This window comes from Narcine bancroftii, chromosome 3 (assembly GCF_036971445.1).
Source record: "Narcine bancroftii isolate sNarBan1 chromosome 3, sNarBan1.hap1, whole genome shotgun sequence".
NCBI lineage: Eukaryota > Metazoa > Chordata > Chondrichthyes > Torpediniformes > Narcinidae > Narcine > Narcine bancroftii.
In genome coordinates, this window is record NC_091471.1 from 300,553,453 (window position 1) to 300,573,293 (window position 19,841).

A 19,841-nucleotide genomic window follows, 5' to 3' on the forward strand; every position below is an offset into this window, starting at 1 on the left:
AGAACATCTCCTCCACAATCTCCATCGGTACTGGAGCACCACAGGGCTGCGTTCTTAGTCCCCTGCTCTACTCACTTTACACTTACGACTGAGTGGCTCAATACGATACTAACGCCATCTACAAATTTGACAACCATGCCACTGCAATGGGTTGTACAAAGAAGGGTGATGGGTCAGCATACAGAAGGGAAATTGAAACTTGGCTGAATGGTGTACCAGCAGCAACCTTTGACTCAATGTCACCAAAACTAAGGAGCTGATTGTTGACTTCTGGAAGGAAAAGACAGAGGTATACAATCCAGTGAACACTGGGGATCAAAGATGGAGAGGGTGAGCAAATTTAAGTTCTTGGGAGTCACTATCTCGGAGGATCTTTCCTGGACCCAACACACTAATGGCATCGTGAAGAAAGCAGGTCAGCAACTCTACTTCCTCAGGAGTTGGAGTAGGTTTGGTATAACATCAGGAACCATGGGAAATTTCGACAAATGTGTGGAGGACAGTGAAACATACATGCAAAAAAACTGAATGCGATAATTGTGCCGGCTCTGTTATTGGGATACCAGTATCCCTGAGCATAAAACCCTCAAAAATGCAGGTCCTGATGAAAAGTTTGGGCTCAAAACAACCACCTTTCTTTTTCTCCCACAGATACTTGTCGATTCGCTAAGTTCCTCCAGCAGATTATGTTTGGCTTCAGATTCCAGCATCTGCAGCTTGCTGTGTGTCAAGATTTAGCTTAAATTGAGCATCATGTCTGATGTAGACACTATGTTCCATCACAAAGTAAATACAGTGTGGTTAAAATGTTAAAAATCATCAACATTTATTTTTGCTACAAATTCAATTTAAACTTGACTTTTCTGGATCAGTTCATTCGGTTTTGTTTATGAAAGCAATACTTAAGATTCCTTTATTCTCATGTATATAATATTACATGAAATCGCCTTCTCCCTGTTGTAAAGGAGACAAAGAGTCGCTATTAGTGTCGCCCAGTGTCCCTTACAGAACAAGAGAAGCAAATGAGAGTCACTTCAGAGACACCGAGTGTCCGTGGATGCGCCTCCAGTGCTCCTTCAGCCCTTGCAATCGCACAGGCTCCTCTTTGATCCATTAGCAATCCAAGCCTTTGGCACGATCAGGAAGCCTTCAGTGGCCAAGGCCCTTCAGGAACTGCTTGACATGCAGCTGTGGGCAGAATGAGTAGGACTTCAGACAGGTGACGGCTTTCGGGCACTCTCGAAAATATATACCTGAAAAATGTCTGTCCTGAAAGCATTAATTGGTTTGAAGTATCTGCAGAATTGTGAATTTTTCCTGCTCACACATCCAACAGTGAAACATACATGCAAAAAAACTGAATGCGATAATTGTGCCGGCCACATCCACAAGATTAAAATATTGAAAGTGTATCTCATCATACTATTAAAGCAGTATCTCAGACAATGCTTTCAACAGAATAGCAGCTTAGTGACCCAGTTCTTAAACGTGGATTTCATGCATGATGCTAACCTAGCCATCAAATCCCAGAGCAGTCAATAACCTATCAGGCTGCACCTATCATTGACTTGGGAAAAACCTATGGTTTTAAGTGCTTTGATAAATAACTGGTATCCTAAATCTGAAATCGTCAAGTGGCGATCAATGGGAACTTCCCCAGGGTCGCACATTACAAAAGTGCTGCAGAGAGCACAGGTGGAGCCCATACAGAGCACTTGCAGGTCAGTTCCTTAATAAGATTAATTTTTCTGAGTTCATTGCATCTCTCTTAATTGCATACCCTGTTTGACCACAGAATTACAACAGGTGATTAAAGAGACTATAATCTTTTTGCTAGCTGACATCAACTAAGTAATACATCTCGCAATGATAAAAATAAGCAACTTTTTTTCATTAGGAAGCAATAGACAATGACCACCGACCCTTGAATTGAAACACAAAACTCAGTTGGTCTCGCGAAGTCCGTAGAAGGTAAGAATATACAGGTACAGTACCCTATATCCAAAACGCATGGGACCAGATGTTGTTTGGTTTTGTTTTTTTTTCATTTTTTGGAACAAAACTGAAAAAAATCAGAAAGAGCACAGTAGCGTCAACAAAATACTTGTATCAGTGGTTAAACAACACAACAAACAATGATATGACACCATAGTTGGAAAACTCACATGAAATAATGTTTAATATGTACCAAAAAAAACCTCTGCCGCCGGTCCCTGACACCTCCCAACTGCTGCTGCCGATCCCCAACTACCATCCCTGCCCCTGCCCAGGACCCTGAGGAGACATCTTCAATGCCACTGCACCACATGTTGAGAATGGAATTTGCTGACTCCAGCTGCAGCCGATGCTGAAGACTTGGACCCAGCTCCGTTTGGCACCTTCCCAGTCAGAACAAAAATTTCATTATGTTTTACTGTTATTGTAATCAAACTTTTCTTTCTTTTTTTCGTTGGCTTGGCTTCACGGACAAAGATTTATGGAGGGCTAATGTCCACGTCAGCTGCAGGCTCGTTTGTGGCTGACAAGTCCGATGCGGGACAGGCAGACATGGTTGCAGGGGAAAATTGGTGGGTTGGGGTTGGGTGTTGGGTTTTTCCTCCTTTGTCTTTTGTCAGTGAGGTGGGCTCTGCGGTCTCCTTCAAAGGAGGTTGCTGCCCGCCGAACTGTGAGGCGCCAAGATGCACGGTTTGAGGCGATGGCGGTGGTCAATGTGGCGGGCACCAAGAGATTTCTTTAGGCAGTCCTTGTACCTCTTCTTTGGTGCACCTCTGTCACAGTGGCCAGTGGAGAACTCGATCTTGGGAAGGCGATGGTGCTCCATTCTGGAAACGTGACCTACCCAGCGCAGTTAGATCTTCAGCAGCGTGGATTCGATGCTGTCGGCCTCTGCCATCTCGAGTACTTCGATGTTAGGGATGAAGTCACTCCAATGAATGTTGAGGATGGAGCAGAGACAACGCTGGTGGAAGCATTCTAGGAGCCGTAGGTGATGCCGGTAGAGGACCCATGATTCGGAGCCGAACAGGAGTGTGGGTATAACAACGGCTCTGTATACGCTAATCTTTGTGAGGTTTTTCAGTTGGTTGTTTTTCCAGACTCTTTTGTGTAGTCTTCCAAAGGCGCTATTTGCCTTGGCGAGTCTGTTGTCTATCTCGTTGTCGATCCTTGCATCCGATGAAATGGTGCAGCTGAGATAGGTAAACTGGTTGACCGTTTTGAGTTTTGTGTGCCCGATGGAGATGTGGGGGGGCTGGTTGTCATGGTGGGGAGCTGGCTGATGGAGGACCTCAGTTTTCTTCAGGCTGACTTCCAGGCCAAACATTTTGGCAGTTTCCCCAAAACAGATGCCTAGAGAATATCAGAGGCCCACATGGGCAAGTCAGGTGATGATTTTTATTTTACACTTGTGATGTTTTTGGATCCTTCCAGTTTTCATAACTTCGCATACAGGATACTCCACGTCGCTCACCGATGCTCACCGATGATGAGCCCTTCTTCAAGGCATAAGCAAAAGACAGGAAGGTGCCAGAATAAAGATGGAAAACTGGCTGGGGGAGGAATCCAGACCAACAAAAGAGTTTAAGTGGATATGATAAGAGGGAAGGTGAGAATTAATTTTGGCTCTGTGAAAGGAGACAGAGGGAAAAGGGAAGAGAGAGTGAGCACACTAGAGGAAAGGAGACAGAGGGGTGGGGTTTACCAGAAACCAGAGAAATTGATGTCATGCCATCCAGTTGGATGGTGCCCAGATGGAAGATGAAGTATTGTTCCTCGACTTCCTATCGATCAGAGGCTCTGATACCTCAGTGGCTAGAGCACTGGTCTTGTAAACCAGAGTGCGTGAGTTTGTTCATCGCTGGTGCTTCATTTCTGTGAGAGGTGCCAGGCAAAGTGGCGACTCTCTGTCTTCCTGACGATAGCCAAAGTTAAAGAATTTCATGTACGCTACATTCTAAATGCAAAATGATTTGACAGTAATGGAACCTTTACCTTTTTCCCTCCAATTCGCACGAGGCTTCAGTCTGGCAGTGCATGAGGCTCTTGGTACACAACTCTTCCAATGACTGTAGATTTATTTGTTCCGCCACCTGCCCTGCTTTGCTGTGGCATTGGAGAAAAGGAAGTATTTTTTAAAATGTTCTTATAAAAGAAAATTGTTAAGTGCAGCTGAACTTCATGAGGATTCACGCCAGTGATAATTGGCATCGGAATATCCAAATGTGGAGGAGTCAGCCATTCATCTGCTGAGAGTGGAGAGACAAAAGCCTGCAGATGCAGGGATCTGGAGGAGAGCATAAGCCTTGATAAAGGGTTTTGAACTGACATGTCGGCAATTCCTTGCACCAACAGGCACAGCTTGATCTACTGAGCTCCTGCACTAGATGGTCTTCAGCTGATGATATTGCTCTGTCCCTTAACAAAGCAACAACAGATCCAACTGTAACCTCAACTCTGCCTTTCTGTAGACCTCCTTCGCCCCTCACATCCTCCTGAGGACAAGCTCAGGCCTGAAGCACTGATGCCTTCTACTTCTGATGGACGGTGCGTGACGTGGCCGAGTACCTCCAGCACGTCTATGAAGGTGTTGCATGATATACCCTTATGCAATCTTACCCTTTCATCATTACTCCTGTGAATCATTGCAGGGCAATTTGTTTTAAGACTTTTAGGAGAATGGTATCCTCCCGTCCAGTTCTTGCTCTCTTTGCTCATCATGAATTCACTGCACTGAAAGAAAGGTGACGAAGATGCGAGGGCACCAGGGATGACAGTAAATTCCAAAAGCCCATGGCGTGGAAGTTAGTCTTTGTTCCTCTGCTTTTATTGCATCAGGAGTCAAGATCCCTGCAGTTCAGTCATGGTGACATTTTCCTGGCCCTTTCAAACTGTATTGTTAAGCATTTCATAAAACCAGCATTAGACATAATGTTATCTCCGTCTAAGCTGAAGTCTTGCCATGGATATATTTGGAAACAAAATATGTAATTTGAAGCCATGTTACCCAGGATATTCATTGTTAGGCTAGTAGTGGGGGGGGGGGGGGGGGGAACAGCTTTTGTAACCAAGAATTTGGGCTGCTTAGAAAAGTGGGCTGAAAAATGGCAGATGGAATTTAATGCTGATAAGTGTGAGGTGCTTCATTTTGGTAAGAAGAATCAGAATAGGACATACGTGGTAAATGGGAGAGCATTGAGGAATACAGAAGAGCAGAAAGATTTAGGAGTAATGGTACATCGTTCCCTGAAGGTAGAAACTCACGTGAATAGGATGGTGAAGAAGGCTTTTAGTATGCTGGCCTTTATCAATCATTGCATGGAATATAGGAGTTGGGAGGTGATGTTGAGATTGTATAAGACGTTGGTGCGGCCTAATTTGGAGTTCTGTGTGCAGTTCTGGTCGCCTAATTATAGGAAGGATATAAACAGAGTGGAGAGAGTGCAGAGAAGGTTTACCAGAATGTTACCTGGGTTTAAGCATCTAGAGTATAGGGAGAGATTGGACAGATTAGGTCTTTATTCTTTGGAGCGTAGAAGGTTGAGAGGGGATTTGATAGAAGTATTTAAGATTATGAAAGGGATAGACAGAGTGGATGTGGATAGACTATTTCCGTTAAGAGGAGGAAAGATTAAAACAAGAGGACATGAGTTAAGAATTAAGGGGCAGAGGTTTAGAGGTAACATGAGGGGGAACTTCTTTACTCAGAGAGTGGTAGCCGTGTGGAATGAGCTTCCGGGAGAAATAGTGGCGGCGGAGTCAATTGTATTATTTAAGAAAAGGTTGGACAGGTATATGGATGAGAAGAAAATGGAGGGTTATGGGCATTGTGCAGGGAGGTGGGACTAGAAAGGGGTGTTTGGTTCGGTGCGGACAAGAAGGGCCTAATGGCCTGTTTCCGTGCTGTAATTGTTATGTTATGTTAAGAATTAATAAAAACACAGAAGTTCAGAAGGAAATCAGCCAGTCTCGCAGCGTCTGTAGATGGTTCGAGCTTGAGCCCTTCGTCAAGATATCAGTAAAAAGCAGCCAGGCACCTGAATTGAAGGGTTGGAGAGAAGGGAAGAAATGGCAAAGGTTGGCTTCTCTCAGGGCACCCTTCCCCCCCTATTCTTTCCCTATGTGTCCTTTCCTCTAGCTCTGTCTTCTTTGCCCTCTCCATCCTTTCCACCAGCTCCTCTTTCACAGAACCAAAAGCAACCCCCTCTCCCAACCAATTCTCGCCTTTCCTGTCCGCCTGTCCATATCCAATGAGCACCTTTTGACTGTACTCCTCCCCCGGCCTTTATAATTGAGGCACTTTCCTGCTTTTTACTCAGGCCTGAAACCTCTGTGATATGGCTTTATCTCCTACAGATGCTACGAGACCTGCTGAGAAATGCTGAGCATTTCTACAATGGCAGTGCCTGAAGACTGCTGGGTTTCACCCCACCTGCACTGAACCTTTGGAAGCTAATATATTTGTTTGACTTTATTGTCACTTCATCAATGATTTTTTTTTGCTGTTGTTAAATAAAAAGCAATTCTTCCTTTATCTTGTAACATTTACAATGTGAAGTCCTACCCTTGGGCTCCTTTCCGTTCATGACAGCAGCAAGCTCTGGAACATGTGCGATGGCAGGGACCATTCCACAGATCCGTTCTTCATTAAGGAGTCTGCCATGAAACCTCCTCGATGATGTTAATGTGATAATTCTTCTGCTCGCCTACAGACATTAAAGACACTCACCACACAGGTCATGCTCTCTTCTCTCTGCCTCCATCAGGAAGAAGGCACAGGAGCCTGAAGATGCAGGAGGTTCTCCACTTCCACCATCACCATCATTCAGGGCCCCAAACAGTCCTCCCAAGTGAAGCAACATTTCAGCTGTGAATCTGTGGGAGTCATCTACTGCATCCAGAGCTCTGGTTGTGGTTTCCTCTGCATCAGAGAGACTGGATGCAGACTGGGAGATCGGTTCATTGGCCACCCATTTCAATTCCCCATCCCATTTGCTTGCTGACATGTCCGTCCATGGTCTCATGCTCAGTCAGACTGCTCCACCCACAAATTGGAGGAACAACACCTCATATTCCATCTAGACACCATCCAACCAGATGGCATTAATATCGACTTCCCCCACCTGCCCATCTTCTTGTCCCAGTTTCCTTTCCTATTGCTCTGGCACCCTCTTTCTCTCTCAACCCTTTTCCCTTTGTCTCATTTCAGAGCCAAACTCAATTCTCACCTTTTCTTTATCATATCTAATTGACACCTTTTATCTGTTGGTCTGGACTCCTTCTCCTCCCGTTTTGATGCTTGTTTTTCTTTTACTCATACCTTGAGGTTGGACTCAGCATCCTCTTGAATCCTGGGTGTTGGTTGTAGTTGTGTGGCTGCAGCAAGGAAGAATATCAGTGCTTCTGTACATTTAACTTATATCACAGTCTGGTATAGGAACACAAATACCCCTGAGCGTAAATGTCAGCAATATAATCTTTACCTCCGATGGATGCCACGAGACTGGCTGAGTTCCTCCAGCATTTCTGTGTGGTGACCCATCAATAGAAAAACAGTTTCTTCCCCTCTGCCATCAGACTTCTGAATGGACAATGAAACTCACTTTTATTTTGCACTCATTTAATTTTTTAAACTGTAATTAATAGCAATTTTGCATCTGTAATGCTACCACAAAATAACAAATTTTGTGACACATGTTCGTGACAATTCTGATTCTGAAATTCAGAAAACAATGAATAAAAACCACGTCTAAATTTTTCATCAACATTGCAAGGTCTTTAAAACAGCAAAATATTATCATCCATGTTATCATTTTTTAGGGTATGTTGACCCCAGTCAGATATCCATAAACATATCTCAGGGCTACCTTCAACTGCTGTGGGTTAGCTGATTAATTCAGCCGGGCAGCTGGCCTCCGGTTTATGAATAGTTGGACCAGGCCTGATCGCTCTCTCTCCTGAGACATGAAAGCCTGTTGAGGGAAGTACTAATCTTCACTAATCACAATTCACCACACCATTGTACCAACTTCTTGCAATAAGTTCCAGGCTGGCTAACAGGGTTTAGAAGTTAAAGCAGAGGACGTGTCTTGTTTAGCTCTGTACTGCATCAAGAGCAGAGGTCAAGAGTCCAGGCACCTTCCTGCCTCACTTGAATGAGGAGCACTTTTCTTCAGGCTTAAAGTAGGAAGATGGGCCTGGTATGGTTATGGCCTCAGTCATATCGGTTTCAAAAAGCTGTGGAGTCGTCGGGTGTAACTGGTTGATGTTTCTGTGCAGAAGTGCTCTTTGCTTCGACGTGATGTTCCTTGAACAGCCTTCATTCTGGAGGATTTCTCTTCTTCCTCAGTGATCATGAGGAAGAAGAGAAATCCTGAGCAAAAAAAACAATAATCTGGAGGAACTCAGTCAAGCAGCTTCAGCAAGAGAAATTGATGTTGTGGAGTGAAACCCATCATCAAGATAAATCTTGGTCCAATATTAAATGCTACTCCCAAGCACACATCTAGTTAATTTATTTATTCTTTTATATTTATTATTTCTTTTTCTGTGTCCTGGCATATTGTGAACATGTAATTTACATCGTTGTTCAGATCAGATACCATTTATTGTCATGTAATAAAAACAAAAATGTAATATTACACAAAATTGCCTTTAGTCTGACAAACAAAGATTCGCCATTAGCATTAACTTGGCCCAGTGCCCCTTACAGTCAGAGAAAGTGAAGCCAAAGATAGTTCCCCAGAGTCAACGAATGTCTATGGATTTGCCTCCAGTATCTCCCGCATCCGCTGCAGCTGCACAAGACTCCAGTTCAGTTCAAACCATCAGCAACCCGGGTCCAATCTCCAGCACAATGAGGAAGCCTTCACCGTCCAAGGGCCTTTGGGGGGCTCCTTGTCCTCAGCATCCTCTTGAATCCTGGGTGTTGGTTGTAGTTGTGTGGCTGCAGCAAGGAAGAATATCAGTGCTTCTGTACATTTAACTTATATCACAGTCTGGTATAGGAACACAAATACCCCTGAGCGTAAAGCCCTCCAAAAGGTAGTGGACACAGCAGGACATTAAAGGCAAAACCCTCCTCGCTATTGAGTATATCTACAGAGAACCCTGCCATCAAAGTGCATCATCAAATACCACACAACCCAGCACACGCTCTGTACTCACTGCTATCATCAGGAAAGAGGTCTAGGTGCCACAAGGCTCATACCACCAGATTCAGGAACAACTGCTACCCCTCCACCATCAGACTCCTCAACAACAAATTCAGTCAGGGACTCATTTAAGGACTCTTACCTGTGCACCTTATTGATTTTCTTTGCTCTCTCTGTATTGCACAGTCAATTTGTTTACATTCATTATCTGTCTACAGTTCTTTTATTTGTTTACATGTTTACACTGGGTACAGTTTATTTTTTGCACTGGTAATTCTGTCATGCCCGCAGGAAAAAGGAATCTCAGGGTTGTATGTGATGTCATGCATGTACTCTGACAATAAATCTAAAATCTGTACATACATGACAATAAACTCTCAGAGCCACAGTCATTGTCAGGGAGTTGTACAGCACAGATAAAGGCCCTTCAGCCCACCACATCCATGCTAACCTTTCTGCTCATCTATATTAATCCAGCGCCCTCATTATGACCATGCCTTCTATCCATTGCCCTAGATGTGCGTCCTAGATGTTTGTTAAACATTGTGGTTGTATCCAATTCCATCTCCTCCTCTGGCAGTTACTGTCTGACATGGAGTTTGGGGAGCAAATCAATCCAGAAAAGACTGTATGGGCTGGCTATTGAAGGGCATTACTAGAACCTATTAATAATTCAATAACTCTCTTAACAACCAAATCCAAAAGTTCAGGTCACATCTATTCATTAACCAGGATCATAACTTCAGGCTTAAATGGAAAGTGAATCCTTCAAATTATTGACATTTCTTCCATGATCATTTTTATAATACAGTTAAGTAAAGATTCAACATGTAAATGTGTATAGGAGCATAGGGAAAAGGTCAAGCTTGCATTATTGCCATAAACCTTTGGTGAAGATGGGAACAAAGAGTTAGCCAGCAGAGTGACTTGGTCGGTCTTTGCTTGTAGCAGCTGTTTGAATAAAGTTGTGTGAAACTGCAATGGCGTCGCCCAGGATGAAGAGCTGGTTGATGCCCTTCACTGTTGGAGTGACTCTCTTAAAGTGTCTCCTTATCCCTGCTTAGTCAGTATCGGTCTGGTCAGAGGGTTTATCCGTAAATTTGAAGGAGGGGTTACCTATAACGTTATTTATTTCTTTCAGGCGGATCTGTGGAGAGGGGAGATTCTGCCAGATGCAGCAACAGTTAAATGTTTTCAAAGACTGTAACTGAGAATAAAGTAAAATGCTTTAAGGTTCGTTTGTTTAGTGTAAGTATAGCATTTTGTCTTTTAAACTGTTTATTCTTAACACAGGTGTATTACGCATCGCAAGAGTAAGTATCAAACTGGAAAATGCAACAACTCATACATGCGGCTGCTCTTCATCGACTACAACTTCGGCCCTCAATTATTCCCTCAGTGCTGGTCAAGAAGCTACAAACTCTGGGCCTCTGTAACTCCCCTCTGCAACTTTATCATTGACTTTCTCATTGGAAAACCACAATCAGTCCAAATTGGAAGCAACGTCTCAACGCAAGCGCACTCTGAGGATACGTGCTTAGCCCACTGCTCTACTCGTTATACATCCATGGCTGTGTGGCCAGGCACAATTCCAATGCTATCTACAAGTGTGCCGATTGCAATGTGCTTCGAAAGAACCAAAGACTTGTTGATCCAAACCAAGGCTTTTATTAACTAAAAGACTGGAGCATATCACAGGTAGGTCGACCAGTCCAGAATGACCTGGTCTGGCTAGGAGCAATCCTTTAAGACCTGCCAGTAGGTGTGGCTACACTCTCAGCCAATCACAGTCATCCTACATTACAATCTGTGCATATACACATTGGTGATAGAATCTGTACTATCACATCGATGACACCACAGTTGTTGGCAGAATCACAAACGGCTAAGAGGAAGCGTACAGGAGGGAAATAGATCAACTTGTTGAATGGGGTCATGCCAACAACCTGGCACTCAACATTATCAAAATCAAAGAGATGATTACGGACTTCAGGAGGAAGTCAGGGAACGTGACCCAGTCCTCATCGAGGGCTTAGTAGTGGAGACAGTCAAGAACTTCAAATTCCTGGACAATAACATCTCCAAGGATCTGTCCTGGAGCCTCCATGTTGATGCAATCACAAAGAAGGTTCACCAGCGGCTACACTTTGTGAGGTGTCTGAGGAGATTCAGTATGTCACCGAAGACTGTCGTAAGCTTCTACCGGTGTACTGTGGAGAACATTCTGGCTGGTTGCATCACTGCCTGCACCAACTCTCAGGACAAGAATAAACTCCAGAGGGTTGTTAACTTGGCCTGTGACATCACAGGCACCAGACCTTACTCCATCAAGGACATCTACATAAGGTGGTGTCTTAAAAAAGCAGCCTCTATCCTAAAAGACCCCCACCACCCAGCCCATGTCCTCTTCACTCTGTTACCATCAGGAAAAAGGTTGAGGAGCCTAAAGGCGAGTACTCAGTGCACAAGGACTGCTTCTTCCCTGCTGCAATCGAATTCCTGAATAATCAATCAACTAGAGACTGCCTTACTTTTCGTCCACTATTTTTTTATCATACGATGGTTATAATAAAAGGCTGCTGCACACACTAAATTACATGACTTGTTCATGACAATAAATTCTGATTCTGAAATACATTAATCTGGCATCTACCAATCCCCATAAGTGGTGGATACCAGAGGTTTTTCTGTACTTGTGTTCTAATGCACAGATGAAAGAACAGCCAACTGAGTCACAGTTGACATAGGCAAGTGGTTAATTGTTATACCTCAGCTTGTTCCTGCAGTACTGTGGAATTCACTGTGGTTTTCACCATCAAGATGATCTGCATCAGCTATTGGGATCTTATTTATTTCACTGTTTTCCATACATGTAATAATATCCAAGTACAAAAAATAACAATCAAATATTAATATCCAATCTGTTACATGATTATATAAATCTAACCCGCCCCCAGCTCCCTCCCCCACTAAACTAATCCTAAAAGAAAAAGAGAAAGGAGAAGTGAAAAAGTAAGAAAACATAAGAATGGAAAAGTAAGAAACTAGAATAGAAACCTGGTTGCGTAAGTACCCCCTTACCACACAGAATTAATCATTTATAACATCATATTTTGAGGAAGTTAACAAAGTTCAAGGCCCAATTTTTAAGTACGGGTCCCAAATTTTCAAAAATACATCATATTTATTTCTCAAATTAAAAGAAGCCTTCTCCAAATGGACACAGCAATGCATTTCTGCATTTCAACGTTCCATACCCAAGTGGGTGTCTGATTTCCAGGTCACTGCTACACATTTTCTTGCTACAGTTAAAGCAATCTTTCAAAATTGTTTTTGATGTGAGGATAGTTTCAGTTTCGGGTCTTATCCCCTCAATATTACCTAATAACAATAACATTGGAGTTAGTGAAAATTTAACTCCCATAACCCTTTCTAAATAAAACTCCAAATTTGACAAAAAGGGTCTCATTTTGGAGTAAGACCAAGTAGAATGTAAAAAAATACCTACCTTCTGACCACATCTAAAACACTGAGCAGATAAATCTGATTTCAGTTTATTTACCTTTTGCGGAGTGAGATATAACTGATGTAAAATATTACATTGAACTAACCTCTATCTAACATTTATAGTATTTGTCAGACTGTTCCAACACAAATTTACTTCATTAATATTAACATTTAAATCTGTTTCCCAACACTGTCTGGACTTATGTATCCCCTGTTTAATAATTCCCTTCTGCAATAAAGTAGACATAGCTGAAATAAATTTCTTAATATATCTACTACGTATCAATATTTCTAGTTCACCAAATTTTGGTAATGACATTGTTGGACACAGTTTGTCTCTCATGCAAGTCTGTAATTGTTAATAACAAAAAAGAGTATAATTTTGTATTTTATATTTATTTTTTAATTGATCAAATGTCATACCTACATAACAATCTTCTATATATCTAATTCCTTTCCAAAACCAAATATTTAAAAATTGATTATCCAATGAAAACGAAATAAGACAATTTTGTATCAAAGGCATTTTAGCCCAAACCTCACTCCTTGTTCCAATTTCATCATTTACTTTATTCCAAATATTAATCAAATTCTTTAGCAGAGGTGCTTCCTGTTCCCCAGATAATAACTTTGCTTCCCATTTATATATAAAATCTTCTGATTTCCTCTCTCCTATTTTTCTATTTTAATTCATGCTGGGTTTTGTTCCTCATTGAAAAAAGAAGTTGAAATCTTAATTAAGCTGCCATAGTAATTTCTAAAATGTAGTCATTGCAAGCCTCCTAATTCAAATTTCCAAGTCAATTTATTTAAAGAAACTCTCACCCTTCCAAAGAACATTTGTAATATATTTATTTAATTCTTGAAAAATCTTTATGTGGTAACATTATTAGCAACGTTTGAAATAAGTATTGAACCCTAGAAAATATATTAATTTTAACACAATTAACCCTACCCAATAATGTAATTGGCAACATCTTCCATTTATTCCTCACCAATATAATTCAGTTTATATATATTCTCTAATTTATTATCTACCCCCTTGTGATCTTCAGACTAAAAGAAACTCCTCTGAATTTATTACAGAAAAATATATGCCGCTGGCCATTACATATAAATTTTCTGTCAATTAGGCAGGCGAGAAATCCCAAATGCTGATCTGTCAATTTGCACAGTACAGTAATCCATGTCCATGTTTATTTAATCCCACTCATTGCTCTATGACATGGGTGGTTTAATCTGCTTGCAATGCCAAAGTATACCAAAGAACCACTGGATCATTTTCAGCATGGTTCAAAATACAATCGACCAGGGCTTACAAATATATTTCCGCTGTAAAATATTTCTTTGGCTGGGACCAATTAAATTACCAGCCTGGTGCATGCATTGAATGGTTCTTCCCCACGATACATGCCAGATTTGTACCAGTCATTTAAACTAGCCGCAGGCAGAGAGCTCCATGGAAGCAATTACCCCAGGTTGCTGTGGGAAGTGAGAGAAGAGAAAGCTGGGACAGTATCTATGATCTTTGAATCCTCTTTGGCCAGAGGAGAGGTGCTAGAGGAATGGAGAATAGCCAAGGTAGTCCTCTTGTTTAAAAAAGATAATAGGGAGAATCCTGGGAATTATAGACCAGTGAGTCTTATGTCAGTGGTGTGCAAGCTAGTGGAGAGGATTCTTAAGGATAGGATCTATGAGCATTTGGAGAAGTGCAGTCTACTCAAGGGTAACATGGTTTTGTGAAGGGAAGGTCATGCCTCACAATTCTAATTGAGTTTTTTGAGGAGATTACAAAAGAAATTGGTGAGGGTAGAGCAGTAGATGTGATCTATATGGATTTTAATAAGATATTTGACAAGGTTCCCCACGAGAGACTCATCCAGAAAATCATGAGGCAAGGGGTCAATGGAACCTTAGCTGTATGGATAAAAACAAATGGCTTGTGGGAAGAAAATAGAGAGTAGTAGTGGAAGGAAAATATTCTGCCTGGAGATCAGTGACTAGTAGAGTGGAGTGTCACAAGGATCTGCTCTGGGATCCCTGCTCTTTATAATTTTTATAAATGTCCTGGATGAAGAGATGGGTCAGTAAGTTTGCCAGTTGACACAAAGGTTGAAGGAGTTTTGGATGGAGTTGTGGGTGGTCAAAGATTACAAGAAGGCTGAGTACAGGGTTAACGGTTGGTTACTTACGAGTGTGGATGGACAGAGGGGACCTTGGTGTCCAAATCCATACATCCCTCAAGGTCGCTTCACAGGTTGATAGGATAGTTACATAGGCCTGTGGGGTGCTGGGATTCATCAATAGGGGGATTGAATTCAGGAGTAGAGATAAAATGTTACAACTCTACAAATCTCGGGTGAGACCGCACTTACAGTATTGTGTTCAGTTCTGGTCACCAGAACTAGGAAGGATATGGAAGTTATGGAGGGGGTGTAGAGAAGATTTACTAGGATGCTTCCTAGAATGGGAAACAAGTCTTATGAAGCAAGGTTAGCAGAGATGGTACTTCTCACTTTGAAGCTTAGAATGATCAGAGGAGATTTGATAGAGGTCTACAAGATTATGAGAGGCAGAGATAGGGTGGACAGCCAGGGCAGAATCAGAAAACACCAGAGGGAATATGTACAAAGAGAAGGGAGGGAAGTTTAGAGGTGATATCAGGGGTACGTTTTTTACACAGAGAGTTGTGGGTGCCTGGAATGCCATGGATAATGGGGGAGGCTGAAACATTTGGGGCATTTAAGAGACTCTTAGACAGACACATGGATGAAAGGAAAGTAGCGGGTAATGGGGTAAGGAGGGTTTAGAACTTTTTTTTTAGGAAAGAATATATGGTCAAGCACAACATCAAGGGTTGAAGAGCCTGTACTGTGCTGCATTGTTCTATATTCTATGTTCAAGTTCATCCCAAATATCAAATGAAGAAAGAGTTGGAACTTCAATTTAAAATGAAACACTAGTAAATTATCGCTACTGAAATATTTCCTGAAAGTGGAATGAAGTGACCCCGCATGAGAGCATTCTTTGGTTCAAATTTATTGCTACATTGTACCTGCCAAGAAGGGTCCATTTCACAAGTCATCTCTGATACAAAATGGAAGAGCATAACCTAAACCTAAACTTGAACCTAAGGGTTAGTGGATCAATCTCAATGACTTCTTCCACACTGTCAATCCCAGCATTAAGGTTTTAAGTTTACTCAATCAACTCAGTCTGTGTCACATGCTTGTCTGCTATCAGACAATTGAACCAATAATATACTCTGAGATTATGATGAGGAGACTTTATTGTCATATACATAAGTACAATGTACAGATGCAGTGAAATTCTGGCTTGCTGCAGCTACACCAGTAGATTAAGCACACTATAACTTTTCGAGTGAGAGCCTCAGACCAGAGTGCTCAACCTGAGAATAAACGGATGTCCCATTAGAACAGAGAGGAAGAGAAATATCTTCAGCCAGAGGGTTGTGAATCTGTGGAGCTCATTTCCACCAATGGCTGTGGGGGCCAAGTCATTGTGTATATTTAAAGCAGAGGCTGGTAGATAGATGTGTAAGGGTGTCAGATGAATGGTGCAGAGAATGAAATTGATTAGAAAAATCCATCAGCCATGTTTCAAATGGCGGGGCAGACCCGATGAGCAAATTTGCCTAATCCTGTTCCTACATCTTATGGTCTTCAATATAACTTCAGTTAATAAAATTCACTGAGAGAAAAGACGGACAATAGATACAAAAGGATAGGTAGATAACTCTTCAGAGTTGCAGTAACGCAGTTGTTTCGATAATGCACCAAGATCTTTGGTGGTGCTGGAGCAGTGCTGTATTGAGGATATTATGGGGAGGTTCAAGAGCTTGACAACTTACCAGCAAGGACAGAGAATTGAATAAAGGGTGAGTTTTCTGTCCATGGTCCATAAAAATATTCGACATTTCATAACCAGTGGCTTCACAATTCGATGTTAAAATTTAGCCCCAAAAAAGATCTTTTCAGGTAAAGATGATTTAACAGAATGTATAGAATATCTTGGTAAGAATGGTTCCAGGGATGCACAAAATTATTCATTAGATAGGAAACATTTCCCAAAGAAATAATGGTGGCTTAGGCATTCACAGAACCAATAGCAAAAACCAGAGCCCAGTCCTCTGATAGTTCTGGTACCAGCTCAAAGAAGGACTTTTTAGACCATAAAACATGACATAGGAGCATAAATAGGTTATTCATTCCCATTGAGCCTGCCCTGCCATTTAAACATGAGCTGAGCCATTTTCCCTCTCAACCCCTCTGGCCGGCCCTTTGCCGATATCTCTGATACCCTCTCTAATCAAAAACCTATCAATCTCTGCTTTAAATACAGCCAATGAGTTGGCCTCCACAACCACCTTTGGCAACAAATTCCAAAGATTCGTCATTCTCTGGATAAAGAAATTCCTCCACAACTCTGCTCTACGTGGACGCCCTTCAATCCTGAAGCTGTGCCCTCTTGTCCTGGATCTCCCACCATGGGAAACAACTTTTCTACATCTACTCTGTCCACATCTTTCAACATTCAAAATATTTCAATGTGATCTCCCCTTATTCTACTAAATTGCAACAGGTACAGGCCAAGAGCTGTCAAATCTTCCTCATATGATAACCCCTTCATTCCTGGAATCAATCTTGTGAATCGCCTCTGAGACCTCTCCAAATTCAGCACATGCTTCCTTAAATGAAAAATCCAAAACTGCTCAGAATACTCCAAGTGAGATCTCACCAGTGCCGAGTAAAGCCTCAACATCGCATCCCTGCACATCACTAAGTCCATTCCTCCATTTATCTCCCTTAATCCTGCTATTAAATGTGACCATTTGATTTTGTTGGGAATTAGCTGGATTATCGCTATAGTATACTAATGAAGCCAAGTAATTTAACTTGCCTATTGGGAAGGTAATATCAATAAGTAATCACTTACCATTCAAAAAAAGGGCTTTGATAAATTTGTACGATCTCCCCATGTCTGCATGGGTTTCCCCTAGCTGCGATTTCCTCCCACCTTTCAAAATATATGTAGGTTAATTGGGGTACTTAGGTGATGAGGCCTGTAACTGTGCTGTATGTCAAAATAAATAGACATGTGGTCTGAAATATCTGAAGAAGGATTACCATGGCATGGTTACCGAATAGGCAGGTATCTACCAAATACACATATAGTTGATGCAAAGGGCATTAAAATGAATGTGATAAGAATTATAGCTTCTGATATTTTTAAGAGAATGAATAATAAATATCTAAAGGTGATTGTAGGATAGTTTGATTCCTGCCATTATCAGACTCTTAAATGGACCCCTCACTGGCATTGCTTAACTGTACTTTTCGCTAGACGCTGAGCTTTGTCTTTGTAGCAAGATGTCTGCACTCTGACTTACTGTAACATGACACCCTGCTCTTTTGGCTTATTATAACACTACCTGCTCTCCTTAAACATGAGTTGACTTGACTTGCCTTGATAGCACACAAAGCGAAGCTTAGGACTGTATATATACACATAACAAAAAAAAAATTCAATTCAATTGGTTTTTACTTTAACTTTGCAATAGAACATCTTTTTGCCAGTGATTTTGTATGCAATTATTAACTATAACCAGTAATTCATGGTTGCTAAGTGGGAAAATCTAAAAAATTATTACATTTATTCCTTCTTTTATGATCTGTGCATAATTGGTAAGGCCAACATTTACCATAAGACTATAAGATATAGGAGAAGAAGTAGGCCATTCATCCCATTGAGTCTGCTGCACATTTCTACCATGAGCTGATCCATTCTCCCACTCAGCCCCACTCCCCTGCCTTAAATACACCCAATGACAAGGCCTCCACAGCTGCCCGTGACAGGAATTTCCAAAGGTTCACCACTTTCTGGCTGAAGAAATTCCTCCACGTCTCTGTTTTAAATGGGTGCCTTTCATTCCTGAAGTTCTGCTCTCTAGTCCTTGACTCCCCAACCATGGTATAAAAAAAACTTTGCCACATCTACTCTCTGCAAACCTTTCAATATCCACTTCTGAACTCCGAGAGCCATCAAAAGTTTGTCATAGGCTAATCCCTTCATTCCAGGAATCATTCTTGCAAACCTTCTCTGAACCAGCTTTCTTTCTTTAATAAGCATCTGAAATCTGTACCCCATACTCTAAGTGAGGCCTCATCAGGGCCTTATAAAGCCTCAACATCTTTTATCCTATTCCTCTAGATAAGAATGCCAGGATTGCATTTGCCTTCTTCACTATTGACTCAACTAGCAGGTTAACCTGTAGGGCATTGTGTTCAAGGACTCCCAAGTTCCTTTGATCTCTGAATTTTGAATTTTCTCTCCATCTGAATAATTTATTGGTATCCTTCATGGTCCATACCCTCAACCAAGATCCAAGATGATGATGCCATGAACACATACACGCGGACTTCCTTGGCTAGGAACAAGCATGAATGTTCACTACAATGGGTCTTGTATGCAAAGTCATGCTGAAATCTGTATGAATTCAGCAGGAGCTCAACTCTCAGTTCACATGTGAATGTCTCTCAAAGTTCCTGTACCAACAAAGAACATTAAAAGGACAAATGGATAATGCTAATCAGAGCAGGCCATGAAACAGTCAACCTTGAAGGTCAAAGACACTTTATCCTCAACCTGAAATATTATTTCTGCTTCTCTTCAGGTACTGCCTGACCTGATGAATGTTTTTCCTGTTCAACTTTCATTTTAGATTTCCAACATCTGCAATCACAAAGGGCAGTTAACCAGCTGTTCCAACAGCTACACAGGCAGCAGTCCCCGAATAAGATCCTCCCTTTCACAACCAATACGATCCTCCCTTTCACAACCAATACCACAGATACACAACATTGATAAATCAGTCTCAAAAAAGTGTTGACTGACCATTTCCCTCCTTGGATGTGGCCTCACCCATCGGTTTCCTCCAGGTTCTCTTTGCTCAAGATTTCAGCATCTTTAATTCTTGCTTCTATTCTATATAGTTCCTTCTCCTTTTGTCCAAGCCTTCAACAAAGATTAAAATCTATATCAAGGTTCAAAGTTCAGATTCATTGTCAGAGAACACTCATGACATCACATACAACCTTGAGATTCTTTTTTCCTGTGGGTGAGGCAGAATTACTGTCAAAAAAACTGTACTCAAGAAGATACATA

The 19,841-nt window shown here is 41.6% G+C and overlaps 1 long non-coding RNA gene across 2 annotated transcripts; it reads right to left on the bottom strand.

The window, feature by feature from the left end:
- Nucleotides 1-842: 842 nt before the first annotated feature.
- On the bottom strand, nucleotides 843-19,688 carry LOC138756531 (uncharacterized). Of its 2 annotated transcripts, XR_011353133.1 has the most exons (5): nucleotides 19,572-19,688; nucleotides 7,479-7,576; nucleotides 7,316-7,371; nucleotides 1,995-2,062; nucleotides 843-1,188 (listed from the first exon to the last, which is right to left on the bottom strand). It is a non-coding gene; the product is annotated as an uncharacterized lncRNA (long non-coding RNA). The 2 variants fall into 2 exon arrangements; XR_011353134.1 differs by lacking the exon at nucleotides 7,316-7,371.
- Between the last annotated feature and the right edge of the window lie 153 nt (nucleotides 19,689-19,841).